The sequence below is a fragment of the Rattus norvegicus genome, chromosome 4, assembly GCF_021556685.1.
Source record: "Rattus norvegicus strain SHRSP/BbbUtx chromosome 4, alternate assembly SHRSP_T2T, whole genome shotgun sequence".
In the NCBI taxonomy this organism is placed as follows: domain Eukaryota; kingdom Metazoa; phylum Chordata; class Mammalia; order Rodentia; family Muridae; genus Rattus; species Rattus norvegicus.
Window position 1 is genome coordinate 15,288,904 of NC_141537.1, and position 15,362 is coordinate 15,304,265.

Sequence of the window (15,362 nt, forward strand, 5' to 3'; positions counted from 1 at the left end):
AGATTGTGGGAAGGAGGGATGGAGGGGAGTGGAAAGATAACCTCGAGTCCTTACTTCATGAAGGTCTGCGCACGGGCCACATTTGTGGCTCATTTTCTCAGGTCCCATATCAACATCATCTTACGCATCACTTACAGGCTGTTTCATCGCAGTGACTCTATGTCACTTGTGCCTGTCACACCCCCTTGACAGGCAGGTCCTCAGCTAATCAGGCTCGAGGCAGTGCAGGCTCGCTCTGCTTCTCAGGTACAGCCAGTGTATTTACTCCCATGATATAGAGACATAAACTGTGGGCACCTCAGGTAAAACCCAGGTTTTCTGGAAATACTGCTCCAGCCACACAATTTCTATAGTGTTTGTAGGAAACCAGATGAGGTCTCCATAACGGTGGATCAGACACATTCTTACGTATGTATGTGTGTGTATGTATATATGTATGTGGGTATGTTATGTCTGTCTGTCTGTGTATGTGGGTATGTTATATGTGTATGTATGTTATGTGTATATGTGTGTATGTATGTATGTGTGCCTGTGCATGCATGTGTGTGTATGTATGTATGTATGTACGTATGTACGTATGTATGTATGTATGTATGTATGTATGTATGTACACTATGTGCACACCTGGTGTCTGTGGTGGCCCAAATAGGCTATTCAAGCCCCTGGAATTGTAGAAACTGTTGTTTGCCAGCCAAAATGTGGGTTCTAGGCATGGAAGCTGGGTCCTTTGCAAGAGTGGAAAGAGCTCTCAGCATCCACCTCTCTAGACTGGCCTTTTATATCTAGTGGCAGTTTTCATGATTAACCTTTGTTACACTTTCTTTTATTACCAAGCTCCTCCTCCTCCTCTTCTTCCTCCTCCTCCTCTTCTTCCTCCTCCTCCTCTTCTTCCTCCTCCTCCTCCTCTTCCTCCTCCTCCTCTTCCTCCTCCTCTTCCTCCTCCTCCTCTTCCTCTTCCTCCTCCTCTTCCTCCTCCTCCTCTTCCTCTTCCTCCTCTTCCTCCTCCTCCTCTACCTCCTCCTCTTCCTCCTCCTCCCACTCCTCTTCCTCCTCTTCCTCCTCCTCCCACTCCTCTTCCTCCTCTTCCTCCTCCTCCTCCTCCTCCTCCTCCTCCTCCTCCTCCTCCTCCTCCTCCTCCTCCTCTACCTCCTCCTCTTCCTCCTCCTCCTCTTCCTCCTCCTCCTCCTCTTCCTCCTCTTCCTCCTCCTCCTCTTCCTCCTCCTCCTCCTCCTCCTCCTCTTCCTCCTCCTCCTCTTCCTCCTCTTCCTCCTCTTCCTCCTCCTCCTCCTCTTCCTCTTCCTTCTGCTCCTCTTCCTCCTCCTCCTCTTCCTCCTCCTCCTCTTCCTCTTCCTCCTCCTCTTCCTCTTCCTCCTCCTCCTCCTTATACAATGCTAGAAGCAGAGCCCAAGGCTTCATGCATGGCAAAGTAAGAACTGAGCCTGTACATACCCAGCCCTGTGAATACCCAGCCCTGCTAGATGTTACTTAGGAACCATTTACAGTGAACATGTTTTCCTAGGGGTTTCAGTTAATCATCTCATTCCTTACACTAGACTGTAACTGAATTAGACACAAGGCAGCTACCTGTCACATGGCCTGGGACAGGAGCCTGTCAAGTCCACAGGTTCTTCCAAAGACAAAAACTCCGAACCCAAGTGGAAGCGGAAACAAGCGTTTGAGGGTGTTCAGACTGTGAACTTCGTCGGTCTCAATGAACTGAGATTCTTACCTTCTCCTGTATCCTAGACAGTATTTATCTAAGAGGGAGATGTTCCAATATCTCTCAAGAAAGTTTGTCCTAACAGAGATGTGCAACGACCCTGGGAATGTGCAGCGTCCTTGATCAAGGCCGCACTGGAGCACACGCCAGCCTAGGAGGGATGGAGGTGAGGGCCACAAGTGAGTTTAGGAAGTTACAGGCCACAGCATAATTCTGAGGGCTGACATGAGCCGTGGGTGGCTCACTGTCTTCTGTGCGTTTGTTATCTGAGTTTGTTCTTTTAAAATACAGTCACAGTTCAAGAACACTTCGGTCTTTGACTTGAATGCGTTTCTCTGCTGCGGGGTGTCGCTGGGGCTGGATGCTCCCCTTGGCAGCAGTTCAGGGATGCTCGCTTCTCCAAAGCCTCCATTTCTCAGTCAGGGTTTCAAAAGCCTCTGAGTTTAAACATGGACTAATTTAAGTGAAAATCCAGTATCCCGATTCTAGAGGCAGTCAACCCCTAAGTGACAACTCAGTCGTTGTCATCAGAGCTTCCACTTCCCCTGGCACATACCGCAGACTCCAACCTTACACACAGAGGGCTTCACTGCAGTCTCCATAAATCTCCTTCCTCTCCCGGGCTCCTGCTTGTGGGTGCTGCCCTAATTCTGAGGTTTGCCCTTCTGGCTTTGCATATGTTCTCCAGGTCAATTCTTCCTGACTCCCTGAGGATTTGAGACGTTTCTCTTTTCTGTCCTTTTGTGGACGCTGCTTCCTGCTCTGCCTGCTGCTTTCCCCATTCCTTTCAAACAGCTTCATCCTACTCATCTCTTAAGACCAACCTCAGCTCTCAGATCATCCACGAGGGGCTCCAGGGATCCAGCCAACCCTGGCTGTGTATCTATGGGCCTGTATACCTGTGTACCTCAGCACCTCAGCTGTGTACCTGTGTACCTGTGTACCTTGGCTGTGTACCTGTGTACCTGTGTACCTTGGCTGTGTACCTGTGTACCTTGGCTGTGTACCTGTGTGCCTTGGCTGTGTACCTGTGTGCCTTGGCTGTGTACCTGTGTGCCTTGGCTGTGTATCTGTGGACCTGTGTACCTTGGCTGTGTACCTGTGTGCCTTGGCTGTGTACCTTGGCTGTGTACCTGTGTACCTGTGTACCTTGGCTGTGTACCTGTGTGCCTTGGCTGTGTACCTGTGTGCCTTGGCTGTGTACCTGTGTACCTTGGCTGTGTACCTGTGTGCCTTGGCTGTGTACCTGTGTACCTTGGCTGTGTACCTGTGTGCCTTGGCCGTGTACCTGTGTACCTGTGTACCTTGGCTGTGTACCTGTGTGCCTTGGCTGTGTACCTGTGTACCTGTGTACCTTGGCTGTTTACCTCTCCTGTGCATTCCTTTAGAAGAATTTCCTTTTCCTGTATAATAAATACTGTAAGCTTTCCAACATCAGGAACCCAGTCACAGGAGAAATGCCAGTGTGTATATCAGCTGGATGTGTGCACGGCTGAGGGAAGGGGTGTTTTTCAGGTAAATTGATGTGGCTTAAACTGAATTTAATTAAGGTTTGTAATAAGAATTTACCTCGCTTTCACAGTATATATCACCCGCTTTGACCCAGACTAAATGGCACACGGCATACCTGTATCTGTACCTTATGATCTAAAAGGCATATCTATTACTAATCGTAGTAATCATCTTCCTCCTCCCTCTCTTGTAAGCATCATGAGAGAGGAGAGAAAGGGAACACAGTTGTAAGCTTTGCATAATGAGCCTAGGAGGGAAGCGGCTGACTGACTGAGGGAGTGTTAAGTGGGAAATGGGGCAAAAATGGTCTGAGGAAATATTGCCGAGAGGTGAGAGACTCTCCTTGGGTTGTTAAGTGCCACACAGGAATTCCTACAGGACAGGGATGCTATTTTGATTTTATGGTTTCAGATGAAATCTTTAGGAAGAGAAGCTCACGGAGCGCTTGGCAGGTAGTTTAGACGCCGAGTTAATACAAAGAAATGACTACAAGCAATGGAATGCGGAGACAGAGTTTAAAGGCAAGCTTGTTGAAGCAGAAATAGTTTCTACAAAGGAAAAAAAATATAGGCAGCCCCATTCCATTTTCAGATGCTCGTTTAACGGTTCAGGCAAGGAGAGGCCGGGTAATATCTTAAAATCATCTGCCTGAGTCGGGATGGGAAGCTCGCAGCAGCCCAGCCAGCAGCTTCTACTGCTGCTCAGAAATCACTTACGTTAGGGTCAGGAAGCCAGCCTGCCTAGATGATTGGAAAATAAACAAGAAGAAAATCACAGAGGCGACTTTAACTGTGGACTGCGTATGGGCTATCATCTCCCTTCCCTGCATGTGATTGGGAGCAGAAGAGAGTGTCGTTCTGCACACTTGCCTAATCAGATATACTTATTTTCCAGAAGTGATCACCAGTTGGGCTGGGAGCAATGGCCGCTCCTTTGGCACATGATAACAATGCCCGCTTTGCTGAAGCAAACTGTCTTTCATGTTGCATTTGCATATGCACGCTCTGTGAGTTGTGCCGATTCTAGGCACCGTCTGGCATCTACGCAGGTTAGAATGCAAACAGTGTGTCAAGGTGGGTAGCCTCTCGTAGCCGTCAGCTACTGTCTTGAGAATGGTTTAAGGAAGGGATTGTTTTAGAGCTCTGGATGGGAGGGAAATGAAAAGGGCCGTGCAGGCAGCAGCCTGTCAGTAGACCGGCACTGTTCCCACCTCTAGCCTGAGAGACCTGAGGAAGGAAAGAGACCTTGCCATGATCAGGAGAGAGAGAGAGAGAGAGAGAGAGAGAGAGAGAGAGAGAGAGAGAGAGAGAGAGAGAGAGAGAGAGAGAGAGAGAGAGAAGCACGGTAGAGGGGCTGCCTGCCTGGAGTTGGAACTGCAGAGAGAAGTTCAGCTGGGCCCAGGGCACAATTACAGGAAGCAGCAAGGAAAGAAAACACATCCAGCTGTCTTTGTTGGGAGAATGCAGAATCATGTCACCTCCTCCCCTTGGCAGAATTCCACCTCCAAATTCCTGGAGACTGAGAATATGTTACCTTATATGGAAAAAGGACATTGCAGAATATCTATCTGTCTGTCTGTCTGTCTGTCTATCTATCTATCTATCTATCTATCTATCTATCTATCTTTCTATCTACTTATCAATCTACCTACTATCTATCTATCTATCTTTCATCATCATTGTCGTCTATGGCTAGGGATAAGATATGAGGCTGTGTGCTCTAGGTGATATCTGAGTGATGTCCCAGACCCCATTCTTTTCTGTATCAAGGATTGAGCTTACTGCTTCTCATATACTAGAAAGAACTCTACCACTGAGCAAGGTGAGTTCCCCCCACCCCCCAGCCCAACCTTAAGGACGAGGAGAGGGGCTATTCTGAATTATCTGGTGGGCTCAGTGAGGTGCCCAGAGTAGGAATCTAAGAGAAGAAGATGGGAGCAGAGGTCAGAGGACAGAAGCCCTTAAACTGATGGATGGGTTTGAGGATGGAGGAACAGGCCAGACGCTAAGGCAAGCAGGTGGCTCGGGACACTGGGAAACGCAACGCCTTCCCTGGAGGCTTTTGATAAAGCCAGCGCTGCCAACTAGATGCCTCCCTTCTAGCCCAGTGAAATACGTTGGACTTTCGACCATTAGAATTGTGAGGCAGTAAGAATGCGCTGTTTTGGGGCTGGAGAGATGGCTCAGTGGTTAAGAGCACTGACTGCTCTTCCAGAGGTTCTGAGTTCAAATCCCAGCAACCACATGGTGGCTCACAACCATCTGTAATGAGATCTGATGCCCTCTTCTGGTGTGTCTGAAGACAGTGAAAGTGTACTCACATACATAAAGTAAATAAATAAATCTTTAAAAAAAAAAAAAAAGAATGCGCTGTTTTTAGCCACTAATTTGTGGCCATTTACTACAGCATGAACACAGAACTGACGCTCACTGTCTCTTCTTGCTGGCATTTCTTGGTGGCCAAATCTGACATGTACTGGGGGCCAAGCGTGTTCGGGTAATCCAGAGATAGCCATCAGTCTAAGGCCACCGCCTAGGGCAGGGAAGGAAAGGAACAGACTTGGATGAGAAGGAGGAATAAAGGAAGACCAGACACTGGGCTTCAGCGGAGACAGCGTGGGGCAGAGTCAGACATGGCGAAAATGTGACGAATGGTATGACCGATGAAGGGCTTAAGAAATAATCCGAGAGCAAGATGCATGATGTCAAAGTTGGGTGGCGTTTACTCTTCCCAACTTGCACTGGAAAGGTAGTTCTGGGGAAACTTGCTATGTTGTAATTCTTAGTTTTAATGATGGATATCCCTTTAATCTCCTTTGTTGGAAAATCAGCGGTATCCACAGCTTTCAAAATTGCCCAAGACCTCAGGCCTCCCCTTACATCTGTCTATTTGACATTTCTGTAAACTCTACTCTTCCTCTCCTCAGGGCCTTTCTTTTCCTCGCCCCCACTCCCTGCTCACTGCCCCTTTCTTCCCCTCTTCTTTCTGTCTACAGGGCCGTGGTTTGGAAGTCTAAGAAGCTGCCACTGTCCTGCTATGTAGCCCATTTCTGGTTTTGTATTTCTCTCCTTCGAATACCTGCCATCATCTTCGTGTTCCTTGAACAGACTCGGTGCTACGTGACCCCTTATGAACCTTGACCCCTCTGACGTCTTATTCCCACCCCTCTTCGGGGTTCAGTTGTCTGGTTCATTTCTTGTTCTTCCTGATTTTCCTCCTTGACTTTGTGTGTTTATTTATTTTGGCTATTATTGTCAGGATTATTATTATTGTCTCCCTTCCTATTGTTTCCTGTCTTCTAAACTCATCTTTAATCGTGGCCACTTTTCAGATTTCTAACCAGATTCTCTACAAAGCCATCATTGGCCACCGTAGGGACAATCCCCCCACTCCCCCCCCTCTGATCCCAGTACACTGTAGCTTGCCTCTCCGATAGCACTTAGGGCGTCAGAGCCTCTAGTGTTGATATATGGGCTTTGTTCCTCCCACTTCTCAACTAACTGAATTATAAACTCTTGGAGAGTGGAATTATGTCTTCCTACATCCTGGTACTTAATATTTAAAGCTGTATTGCTTTAAAATAATGAGTACAATCTACCTATAGGAGGGCAAGGATACGTTCTTGCTCTGAATGGTGGGAGAGGGAGACCCTGCAGAGAGGTGGCAGTGTGTGCGAGATAGAGAGAGCCCATGAGGACTCAGTGCTTCTTGATTGTCCGTGCCTTAGTGTTTGCCACTGCTGATCAAAGTGCTTGGCGTGAGGCGAGCGCTTCATGAATATTTCTTAAGTAAATACATATGCAAAACTTGAGTGAACTTCTAGAAAACAAGGTCTCAAACATTTCTAATACTTATGATTTCAAGAAGGTAATAAAAGGTTCGACGAGTGAAACCAACACAGTCTCTTTTGGCTTGCAAAGAGAGGCAAACCTGCTTGCTTCACCAGCAGGCCTCAGAAGGAGGCAGCCACAAGGTGGAGGCATCCCTTTGCTTTTAGCATTGCTGTGTCTGCTTGCATAACTGGCTAAATGCAGCCATGGTGATTGTCACTGTGAGGAGCACTGGGAAATAAACTCCTATGGAACTTCTAAGTTTTCCACACAGAGTACAGCTGAGACTGTGCTCCCTGTTTTTATAATAGCTCCTGTAGCATTCAGTGTATGTGTGTGTGCATATGTTGTGTGTATGTATTGTGTGTGTTGTGTCTGTGTGTATATGGATATTTCTTAAGTAAATGCATAATGTGTCTGTGAGTGCATTTATTCATGTGTGTTGTGCATGCATATGTGTGTGTACATATGTGTATATATGCTGGGTAGTATGTGGTCTGTGGTGCATGTATGTTGTGTGTGTGTGTGTGTGTGCTATGTGGTATGTGTGATGTATATGTGTATGTGGTGTGGCGTGTTATGTGTGTGTGGTGTGTGTGTGCATATATGTGTAGACAAGTGAGCAGAAGTGATTTGCTATGCATATGGTGAGTAAACAAGAGAGGGGGTAACTGGCAATTATTATTATTATTATTATTATTATTATTATTATTATTATTATTATTTTCTACCACCACTGTGGTCTGGGATAAGTTCTCCAAAGTCGTGTGCAGGTAACAAAATTCTCAGCACATGGGTGCTGGGGGCAGGCCTTGGGGTGGGTTTATGTCCTGAGAGTTCCACCCTGAGGAGTGGATGCATAGGAAGGGCCACTGGAGTGCGTTTGTGTGTTTGCCTTTCGTTCTGCAGACACAGAAGAGACCACATCAGTTTCTGGCCCCTTCGTGCTGGACTTCAAAGACCATACCACAGAGAAAGAGACATTACTGTTCCTCTTAACGCCATCCTCAGAGACTCTACTGGACCAACAGGGAGACCTCCACAAATCGTACACAGTGGCAGAGGGCAAGGAGCCCACTTTTTTCCCCTCCAGATTTTATATTTTATTTCCCTTATTTTAACTGAGTACTCTGAACTTTAGAGAAAAGGAGGGAACTACAAAACCCTATAGTGGGGTACAAAGCCCAATGTAGGTTCTTGGATTCTTGGTTCTTGGAGTAGATAGCTACTCCTCCTGAAGATCTTCAGTGCCGTCAGCAAGGGAGAAAGACAATGCCATTTGTCACTTGGAGGCGATGCAGTGGAGTTGCTTCTGACTGACTATTTCCCTTTGGGTTTGTACTGGCCAATTTCATGTCAACTTGACACAAGCTAGAATCATCAAAGAGGTCTGAGCCTCAATTACAAAAATTCCTCCATAAGATCCAGCCCTGGCAGGCCTGTAGGTCATTTTTTAAACTAGTGACTAATGGGGGGAACACCCAGCCCATTGTGAGTGGTGGCATCCCTGGGCTGGTGGTCCTGAGTTCTGTAGGAAAGCAAGCCAAGCAAGCCACAAGGAACACGTATGTACACAGCACCCCTCCATGGCTTCTGCATCAACTCCTCCCTCTATGACCCTGCACCGTTTGACTTCCTTTAATGACGAGCAGTGCTGTGGAAGTGTAAGCCAAATGAACCCTTCCTCCCCGAGTTCCTTTGGTCATGGTGTTTCATACAGCTATAGAAACCCTAACTAAAATAACAAGAAGGAGCGGAGAGGGTGAGTATAGCCAGAATATACAACCTATTTCAAAGTGTCACAATGAAATGCATTATTTTGTATAATTAAAATACTTACAAAATATACATAATCGCATGCTCCACATAGCTCTAACACCCAGTCCATCCAATCATGCATGAGAATTCAGCAATGTGGAGTGGGGGACAGTGGTGACTGGGCATAAGCCTCGTTAGCAATGATGGCTCTGAATGTCCCTGATCACTTCAGCTTTTCTCTTGAGATAACTGTACAGACATCATGCAGTCTCAGCTCAACGGCATCACTCATGTCCTTGTGCAGTGTTTGAACTATGAGAACTCACAGCAGTAGCAGCACTGGCGTCTACTGCCTTGGCTATAACCAGTGCGCAGTCTTTCATTAGGAGTTTAATTTCAAGGCGGTGCTCCCAAGAACCTTTGCTCATCACTGTGAGACACAGTGTTATTGGCAATGTGTGTGCTGATTATAATAATTTTTCTACTGAAGTGCTAAATCTAAATAAATACAAAGCCAGAGGAGCACTGTGTCAACAGTCATTATGATACACAAAATAAACATTATCCATTTATTTCCTCTTTACTACTTAAAGTCACATATTAATTACTTAAATTTTGCAGCCAGGGATGTGGCCGAGTGTCTAAAAATCTTGTTTCTTTCGACTTAGTTCAGACTGCCCACCCATGCATGAGAACAGCTGAGCTATGAAATTGGGCAGCATGTTTTTCTGGCAATAATGGGCAGATAATATTCCTTAGGAGTAGTTAAGTGACATCGCTATCCATAGGTTAATTGAAAATAAAAATGTAAAGCCTTCGTAAATCACGAGACTAAAAGGCCCCTGGATTACAGGAGCCTTGTAGTGTGCTTTTGGAAGCCTCCCACTTCGCGGCCTGATGAATGCAATGGTGGCGGCTCTCAGGATTCCCTAGTCACCTTTCTCAAAGGGAGCTAGCTTTCCTATACAGATCTTGACTCAGACGCGCTAGTCTCTCTCCTCCTCTTACGTTTTTGGAAACTGACTCCTGTATCCATTGAAAGGATGGTGAGTGGAGAAAAGAAACACAGTTTGACCCGAGGACATGAGAGCTGACGGCGGTTGGGGATGTCCAGGACCCGGAGTACCACTTGCTTGTGCTTAAGAGTTATGAGGTGAGAGGCGGCGACATGTTAATACTCTATCGAGCTTCCCAGCTCCAAGTAATTCTGAACCCTTTATGTGAACAGCTTACACCGCCAGATCAATGAATTGACAGTTTTGCCTCCATGTGAAATCCTCAGTCGGTCATCTCAGAGCCTGTGTACTGTGAACCATTGGCGAGTTACGACAGCGCACATCCGTTCAGCACAGTCTTATATCAGAGGTTCTTTTGAGGTGTGTTAGAAACATGGTCACATTTCGTTCTGAAATGAGCAGACAGATAACTCTTTGGTGGGAGAGAGCTGACAGAAGAATTTACAGTCAAATCTGGACAAGGAAAAGGGCTGACTAATGACTGACACAGAATAAGTACCTGCTGGCACGAAGAGAGAGAATTAATTCTCCACACGATTATTTAATTCCAACCACTCATGCTACTTTTGTTTATACCTCCCTCCTCCCTCCCTCCCTCTCTCTCTCTCTCTCTCTCTCTCTCTCTCTCTCTCTCTCTCTCTCTCTCTCTCGGTAATTATTTTCCACACCCCTTGGACTGACATCCTTAACACTGTGCGAGCCTCTGAGAATAATTTTGATGCATTTCACGATGGATGTTGTGATTCGCCACTTCAGGTTTCTCTCTCTCGGACTACATCCCTAATCGTCACTTCCAGCGTTTCTTGCAATTTTGTGTAACGACTAAATACGTCTGAGGGATGGCTCCTGGGCCTGCCTGAGTTCACCACTGTACTGATTCTTTAAGGGTCTGGTCCTGCATTGCCTCACAACAGTCCTGTGTTGTCAGTGATGTTCGGGATGCTGAAGGGTCATCTTACGATGTGGTCTCTCTGTCACTGAGGGGACTGGATATGGATTCCCTAGCTTCGCTGCTCGTTATAGAAGAAACCTTCTGTAGGCCTCTTCTGATGGGGAATTCTTCTTCTCTAATCACCTTTGTTTTCCAAGAACATCACGTTGTTATTATAGCGGTTTGATTAATCTGTCTCTGGCCACTGAGGCATGAATATAAAATTGATTAATTTGTCCAATAGCTGCTACCAGCTGTGCTCTGTCAGCCGCTGTCCCTTCCCTGCTGGGTAGCAGTTCAATTCCATTATTTTTCAACATTTTAAGCCATGAAAAATATAATGCAGTGTTATACAAGAGGCTCCCCAACGCCCCCTCTTTGATGCAGTCTAGATGGAAGGGTTGAGTTACTTAAATGGATGAAAGGTTTTGTTCTCCCGTGTTCTGAGCTCTCTCTCTTCTTCATCTCCTCAGACGTCTAGAGGGGCTCTGGTGGTAACAAGCTCGGCCTGCTCCCTTCTCTGCATTTGATGTATGCCTTTCCTTTATGACTCTATGACTCTGTGACATGTGTGTACCATAGTAGTATGCTGGGATGTTCTAGAGGTTTCCATGGGCACCATCACATACGTGATTCTGCGATACCCTTTTTAAGCTTAATATGAAGTTGTTGAAATGCACCCAGGTAAGAAATACAGTTTACCCATTTAGCTACTATACAACACTGCATTCTATAAATGGTTTACTTTTATATTCCACTGATACTCCACGGGCACTCTCTCCAGCACTCAGGATTTACAATGCGGACCGATGTGACAGTGACTACTTCTCCTGGTGCAGATGAGTGAAACCAGAGGAGAAACCTAATGGTGAAGTTGCTGACCTATCCATAAATGTATACATCCAAATATATTGTGTGTTGCCAATTTTCTCTCCAAGACACACAGGTTTACACTCCCATTGCTAACAGACAAGAGCTCCCCGCCCCTCTGGTTGCTCTCATTGTTAAGAAATGTCAGTTGTTTATTTTTATTTTTATTTTTTAGCATTTGCCAACCTGAGAGATGACAATACTATGCTGATTCCTTAAGTTGTATTTTCGTGATGGTAAGCACCTTTTCAGATTATTTTAGTCACCGGGGTTTCCGTTTTACAGGTTTTCTCACCCTGCACTTCCCTCATTCTTTCTGTTGGTCCCCAGCTGTATAGAAGATCTTTAGAAAATGAAAAGAGGTTTTTCAGGGAAATTAGTCATATAAATTAGAGTGGAATTATATTAACCATCTGACTACTTTTTTAGTAAAATATTTGGGGAGTAATTGAGCTACAAAGGGATGAAATTTTTTGCCTTATATCGTATATCTCGCAATAGTAGTCCATTTAATAACACCCCGTGGCCTCTTCGGAAGTGGGTTTTACCCCAGGAATAAAGCTTACACTTACGAGGTCTCTCTTTTAAATTAAGATCTCCTCAACACGCTTGAAAGCATCACTTCGGCAGCGCTTTGCCTCTGTTAGAAAACATGGATCCATTTATTATAGTAGTGATGTGCATAAAATTTTATAAAACAACCCCTTGCCCAGGATCTTATTCAGTCTGATCCCTTGCTCTGAGCGAACGCAATCGCCGTCGTTAGCCTGGGAAGGTCTGTTCCACTGGCCTAAGTGATGCCATGTTCTCTCAGACATTTCCAATGAATCTCTATTTTCTAGTTTAACATTCTCAGGGTAAGAGTCACTTTTACTTGGATACCTGGGGGTGGGGGTAAATGGAAAACTTATATGTATTGATCACCTATATCCCTTTGCCTTTGCTAGTATTTGACTTATATATTTCCGTGGTGTTATTAGTTGCCTTTGTATTTACAATTGCTGTATCTTCTTAATGGGTTGTTCACAATTCATCCATACATTTTCTTTTTACAATATGAACGTAAACGAAGATTCCCTAGCTTCTCTGCTCGTTCTAGAAAAAGACTTTGTCTCCTGCTACAGTTTTAACTTAAAGTCTACTTTTTTCTGATGCCTACCCTGACTCTCTTCCTATTTACACCGAATATCTTTTCCATCATTCACTATCATCCTACCAGTATCCTTACATCTTCTCAGATAGGACAAATTTCCCTCAAGATCAGGAGAAGTAGTGAGATGCTTACGCTTCTCTTCAGATAGGATCTTATGTAGCCCAGGCTGACCTTGAATGTACCGCATAGCTGGGGATGCTCTTAAACTCTTGATCTTCCTGCCTCCACCTCTAGAGGGCTGCCATCACAAGAATGCATCACCATGTCTGGTTTACATGGTGTTAGGGATTAAACCCAAGGCTTCATGCACGGTAGCCAGACACTTCATGAACTATGCCACACCTAGGACACTCACTCTTAGCATCTCTGTTTAGGATGGCATTACAAGTCCTACACAGACCAAATAGGCAAGGGTATGTAATAAAATGTGTAGTAAAAAGAATATATTATAAAATTATAAAATATGTAAAAAACACATGTTAAATTACAAAGAAATACAATCTGTTAGTATGTGGTATTGTTTTTAAGTACCAAAAAAACAAACCTATTAGAATTAATAAATGCATTTAGTATAGTAGCAAAGCACACAATCAACATATAAAAAAATTGTGGGGGTTGGGGATTTAGCTCAGTGGTAGAGCGCTTGCCTAGGAAGCGCAAGGCCCCGGGTTTGGTCCCCAGCTCCAAAAAAAAAAAAAAAAAAAAAAAAAAAAAAAAAAAAACTAACTAAAAAAAAAAAAAAGAACTAACAGAAAAAGAAATGAAGGAAAAACCATCATTTACAATAGCTCCAAGAAATAAAATATTAAGGAAACATTAAGCCAATGAAGTGAAAGATATAACATACCTAAAGGATCTGTGTTTTATAGTTCCTAATACATTGATAAAATTTATTGAAGAAAATACAAATAATTTCAAATATATATTGAGAGGAAGAATTCATATTGTTAAGGTGTCTACACTACCCAAAGAGATCTATAAAGTCAATGTTATTTCTATGAAAATTCCAGTGACAATTTTCACAAAATCAGAAAAAAATGGAAATTGACTCTAGAATGTGGGCAGGACCACAAAGACTTGAGATAACTAAAATAGTCTTGAGAATGAAGAATAAGGCTGGATGTGTCATGTAGTAATTTAAAGCCTTATTACAAAGCTATACAAATTAAAAAAGTACAGTACTATATAAAAAAATACTTAAAGGGGCTGGAGAAATGGCTCAGCGGTTAAGAGCACCCGACTGCTCTTCCAGAGGTCCTGAGTTCAATTCCCAGCAACCACATGGTGGCTCACAACCATCTGTAAAGAGATCCAAAGCCCTCTTCTGGTGTATCTGAAGACAGCTACAGTGTACTTATATATAATAAATGAATAAATCTAAAAAAAAATACTTAAAGGGCTGGAGCAATGGCTTAGTGGGTAAGAGTATTTACTGACTGCCCTTCCAGCAGTTATGAGTCCTATTCCCAGCAACCACATGGTGGCTCACAACAATCTGTAATAGGATCTTATGCTCTCTTCTGGTGTGTCTGAAGACAGCTACAGTATACTCATAAAATAAATAGACAAATCTTTAAAAAAATAAGTATACTTACAGAGACAGGAAAAACATATTAGTTTGTGCACATATAGTTAACTAATCTTGACAAAGAATATGCCATAAATGGAGTTTGTAAAACCATGTATCTCCATGGATATAAAAGAATTTGACCTTTATGCCACATATTAAAAAATCAACTCAAAATAAATTAAAGACTTAAATGTAAGATTTGAAGCTGGGAAATGTCTGAAGGAAACACGAGGAGTAGACTTTGTAACCATTGCATTTTGTCACGATCCTCTGTATACGACACAAAAGACAGAGGTAGATAAGAAATAATAAAACTATATCAAACTAAAGATGCCCTGCATGGCAAATGGCAGCCAATGAGAGAAAAAAAATCCCATGGCAAATATTAACAACCCATTGAAATGCAGAGAAGAGGAACTCAAAAGACATTTCCCCGAAGAAAACTTACGGATGGGCGGCAGCAGGCCCATGAAAAGATGCTTAACTTCACAGTCATCAGGGAGGTGATAAATATAGTTAGCTATCATCTCACATCTATCACGGTGGCCACTATTGAAAATATGAGAGATAATCCATATTAGCAAGGGTGTGGAGAAAGGAAAATATTAGCAAGGGTGTGGAGAAAGGAAAATATTAGCAAGGGTGTGGAGAGAGGAAACCCTTGCCTATAGTTGGTAGAAATGTGAGTGCCATGGCACAACCATTATAGAAAATAGTATGGTGGTGCCTTAGAAATCAAAACAAAGAAAAACAAAAACACCAAAAACCAAACTCTCAGAATCTTAGTAGATATCTTACCAAGTCAACCATGCCAGATACAGAAAAACGACTGCTGTAGGGGTCACCCTTTTGGTGACGTCTGTAAGTGTAGGACTCCAGAAACGCAAGAGAACGAAATGACTAAAATGGCAGCTGTCAAAGGCCAGGGATCAAGAGAAGTGGGAAGGATGAGGAAAGGGTAACAGGACAGTCATCAGAAGATACATGGTCTAGTTGTACCGT

At 44.1% G+C, this 15,362-nt stretch overlaps 1 protein-coding gene and 1 long non-coding RNA gene across 14 annotated transcripts in view; one reads left to right on the forward strand and one right to left on the reverse strand.

The window, feature by feature from the left end:
• Magi2 (membrane associated guanylate kinase, WW and PDZ domain containing 2) overlaps nt 1–15,362 on the reverse strand; it is a 1,487,762-nt gene that overhangs the window by 58,512 nt on the left and 1,413,888 nt on the right.
• LOC147994699 (uncharacterized) overlaps nt 1–15,362 on the forward strand; it is a 29,407-nt gene that overhangs the window by 7,981 nt on the left and 6,064 nt on the right. The window contains exons 2-4 of the long non-coding RNA XR_015686328.1: nt 7,972–8,824; nt 9,863–9,973; nt 11,813–11,873. This is a non-coding gene — a long non-coding RNA (uncharacterized LOC147994699). The remainder of the gene's footprint in view (nt 1–7,971; nt 8,825–9,862; nt 9,974–11,812; nt 11,874–15,362) is intronic.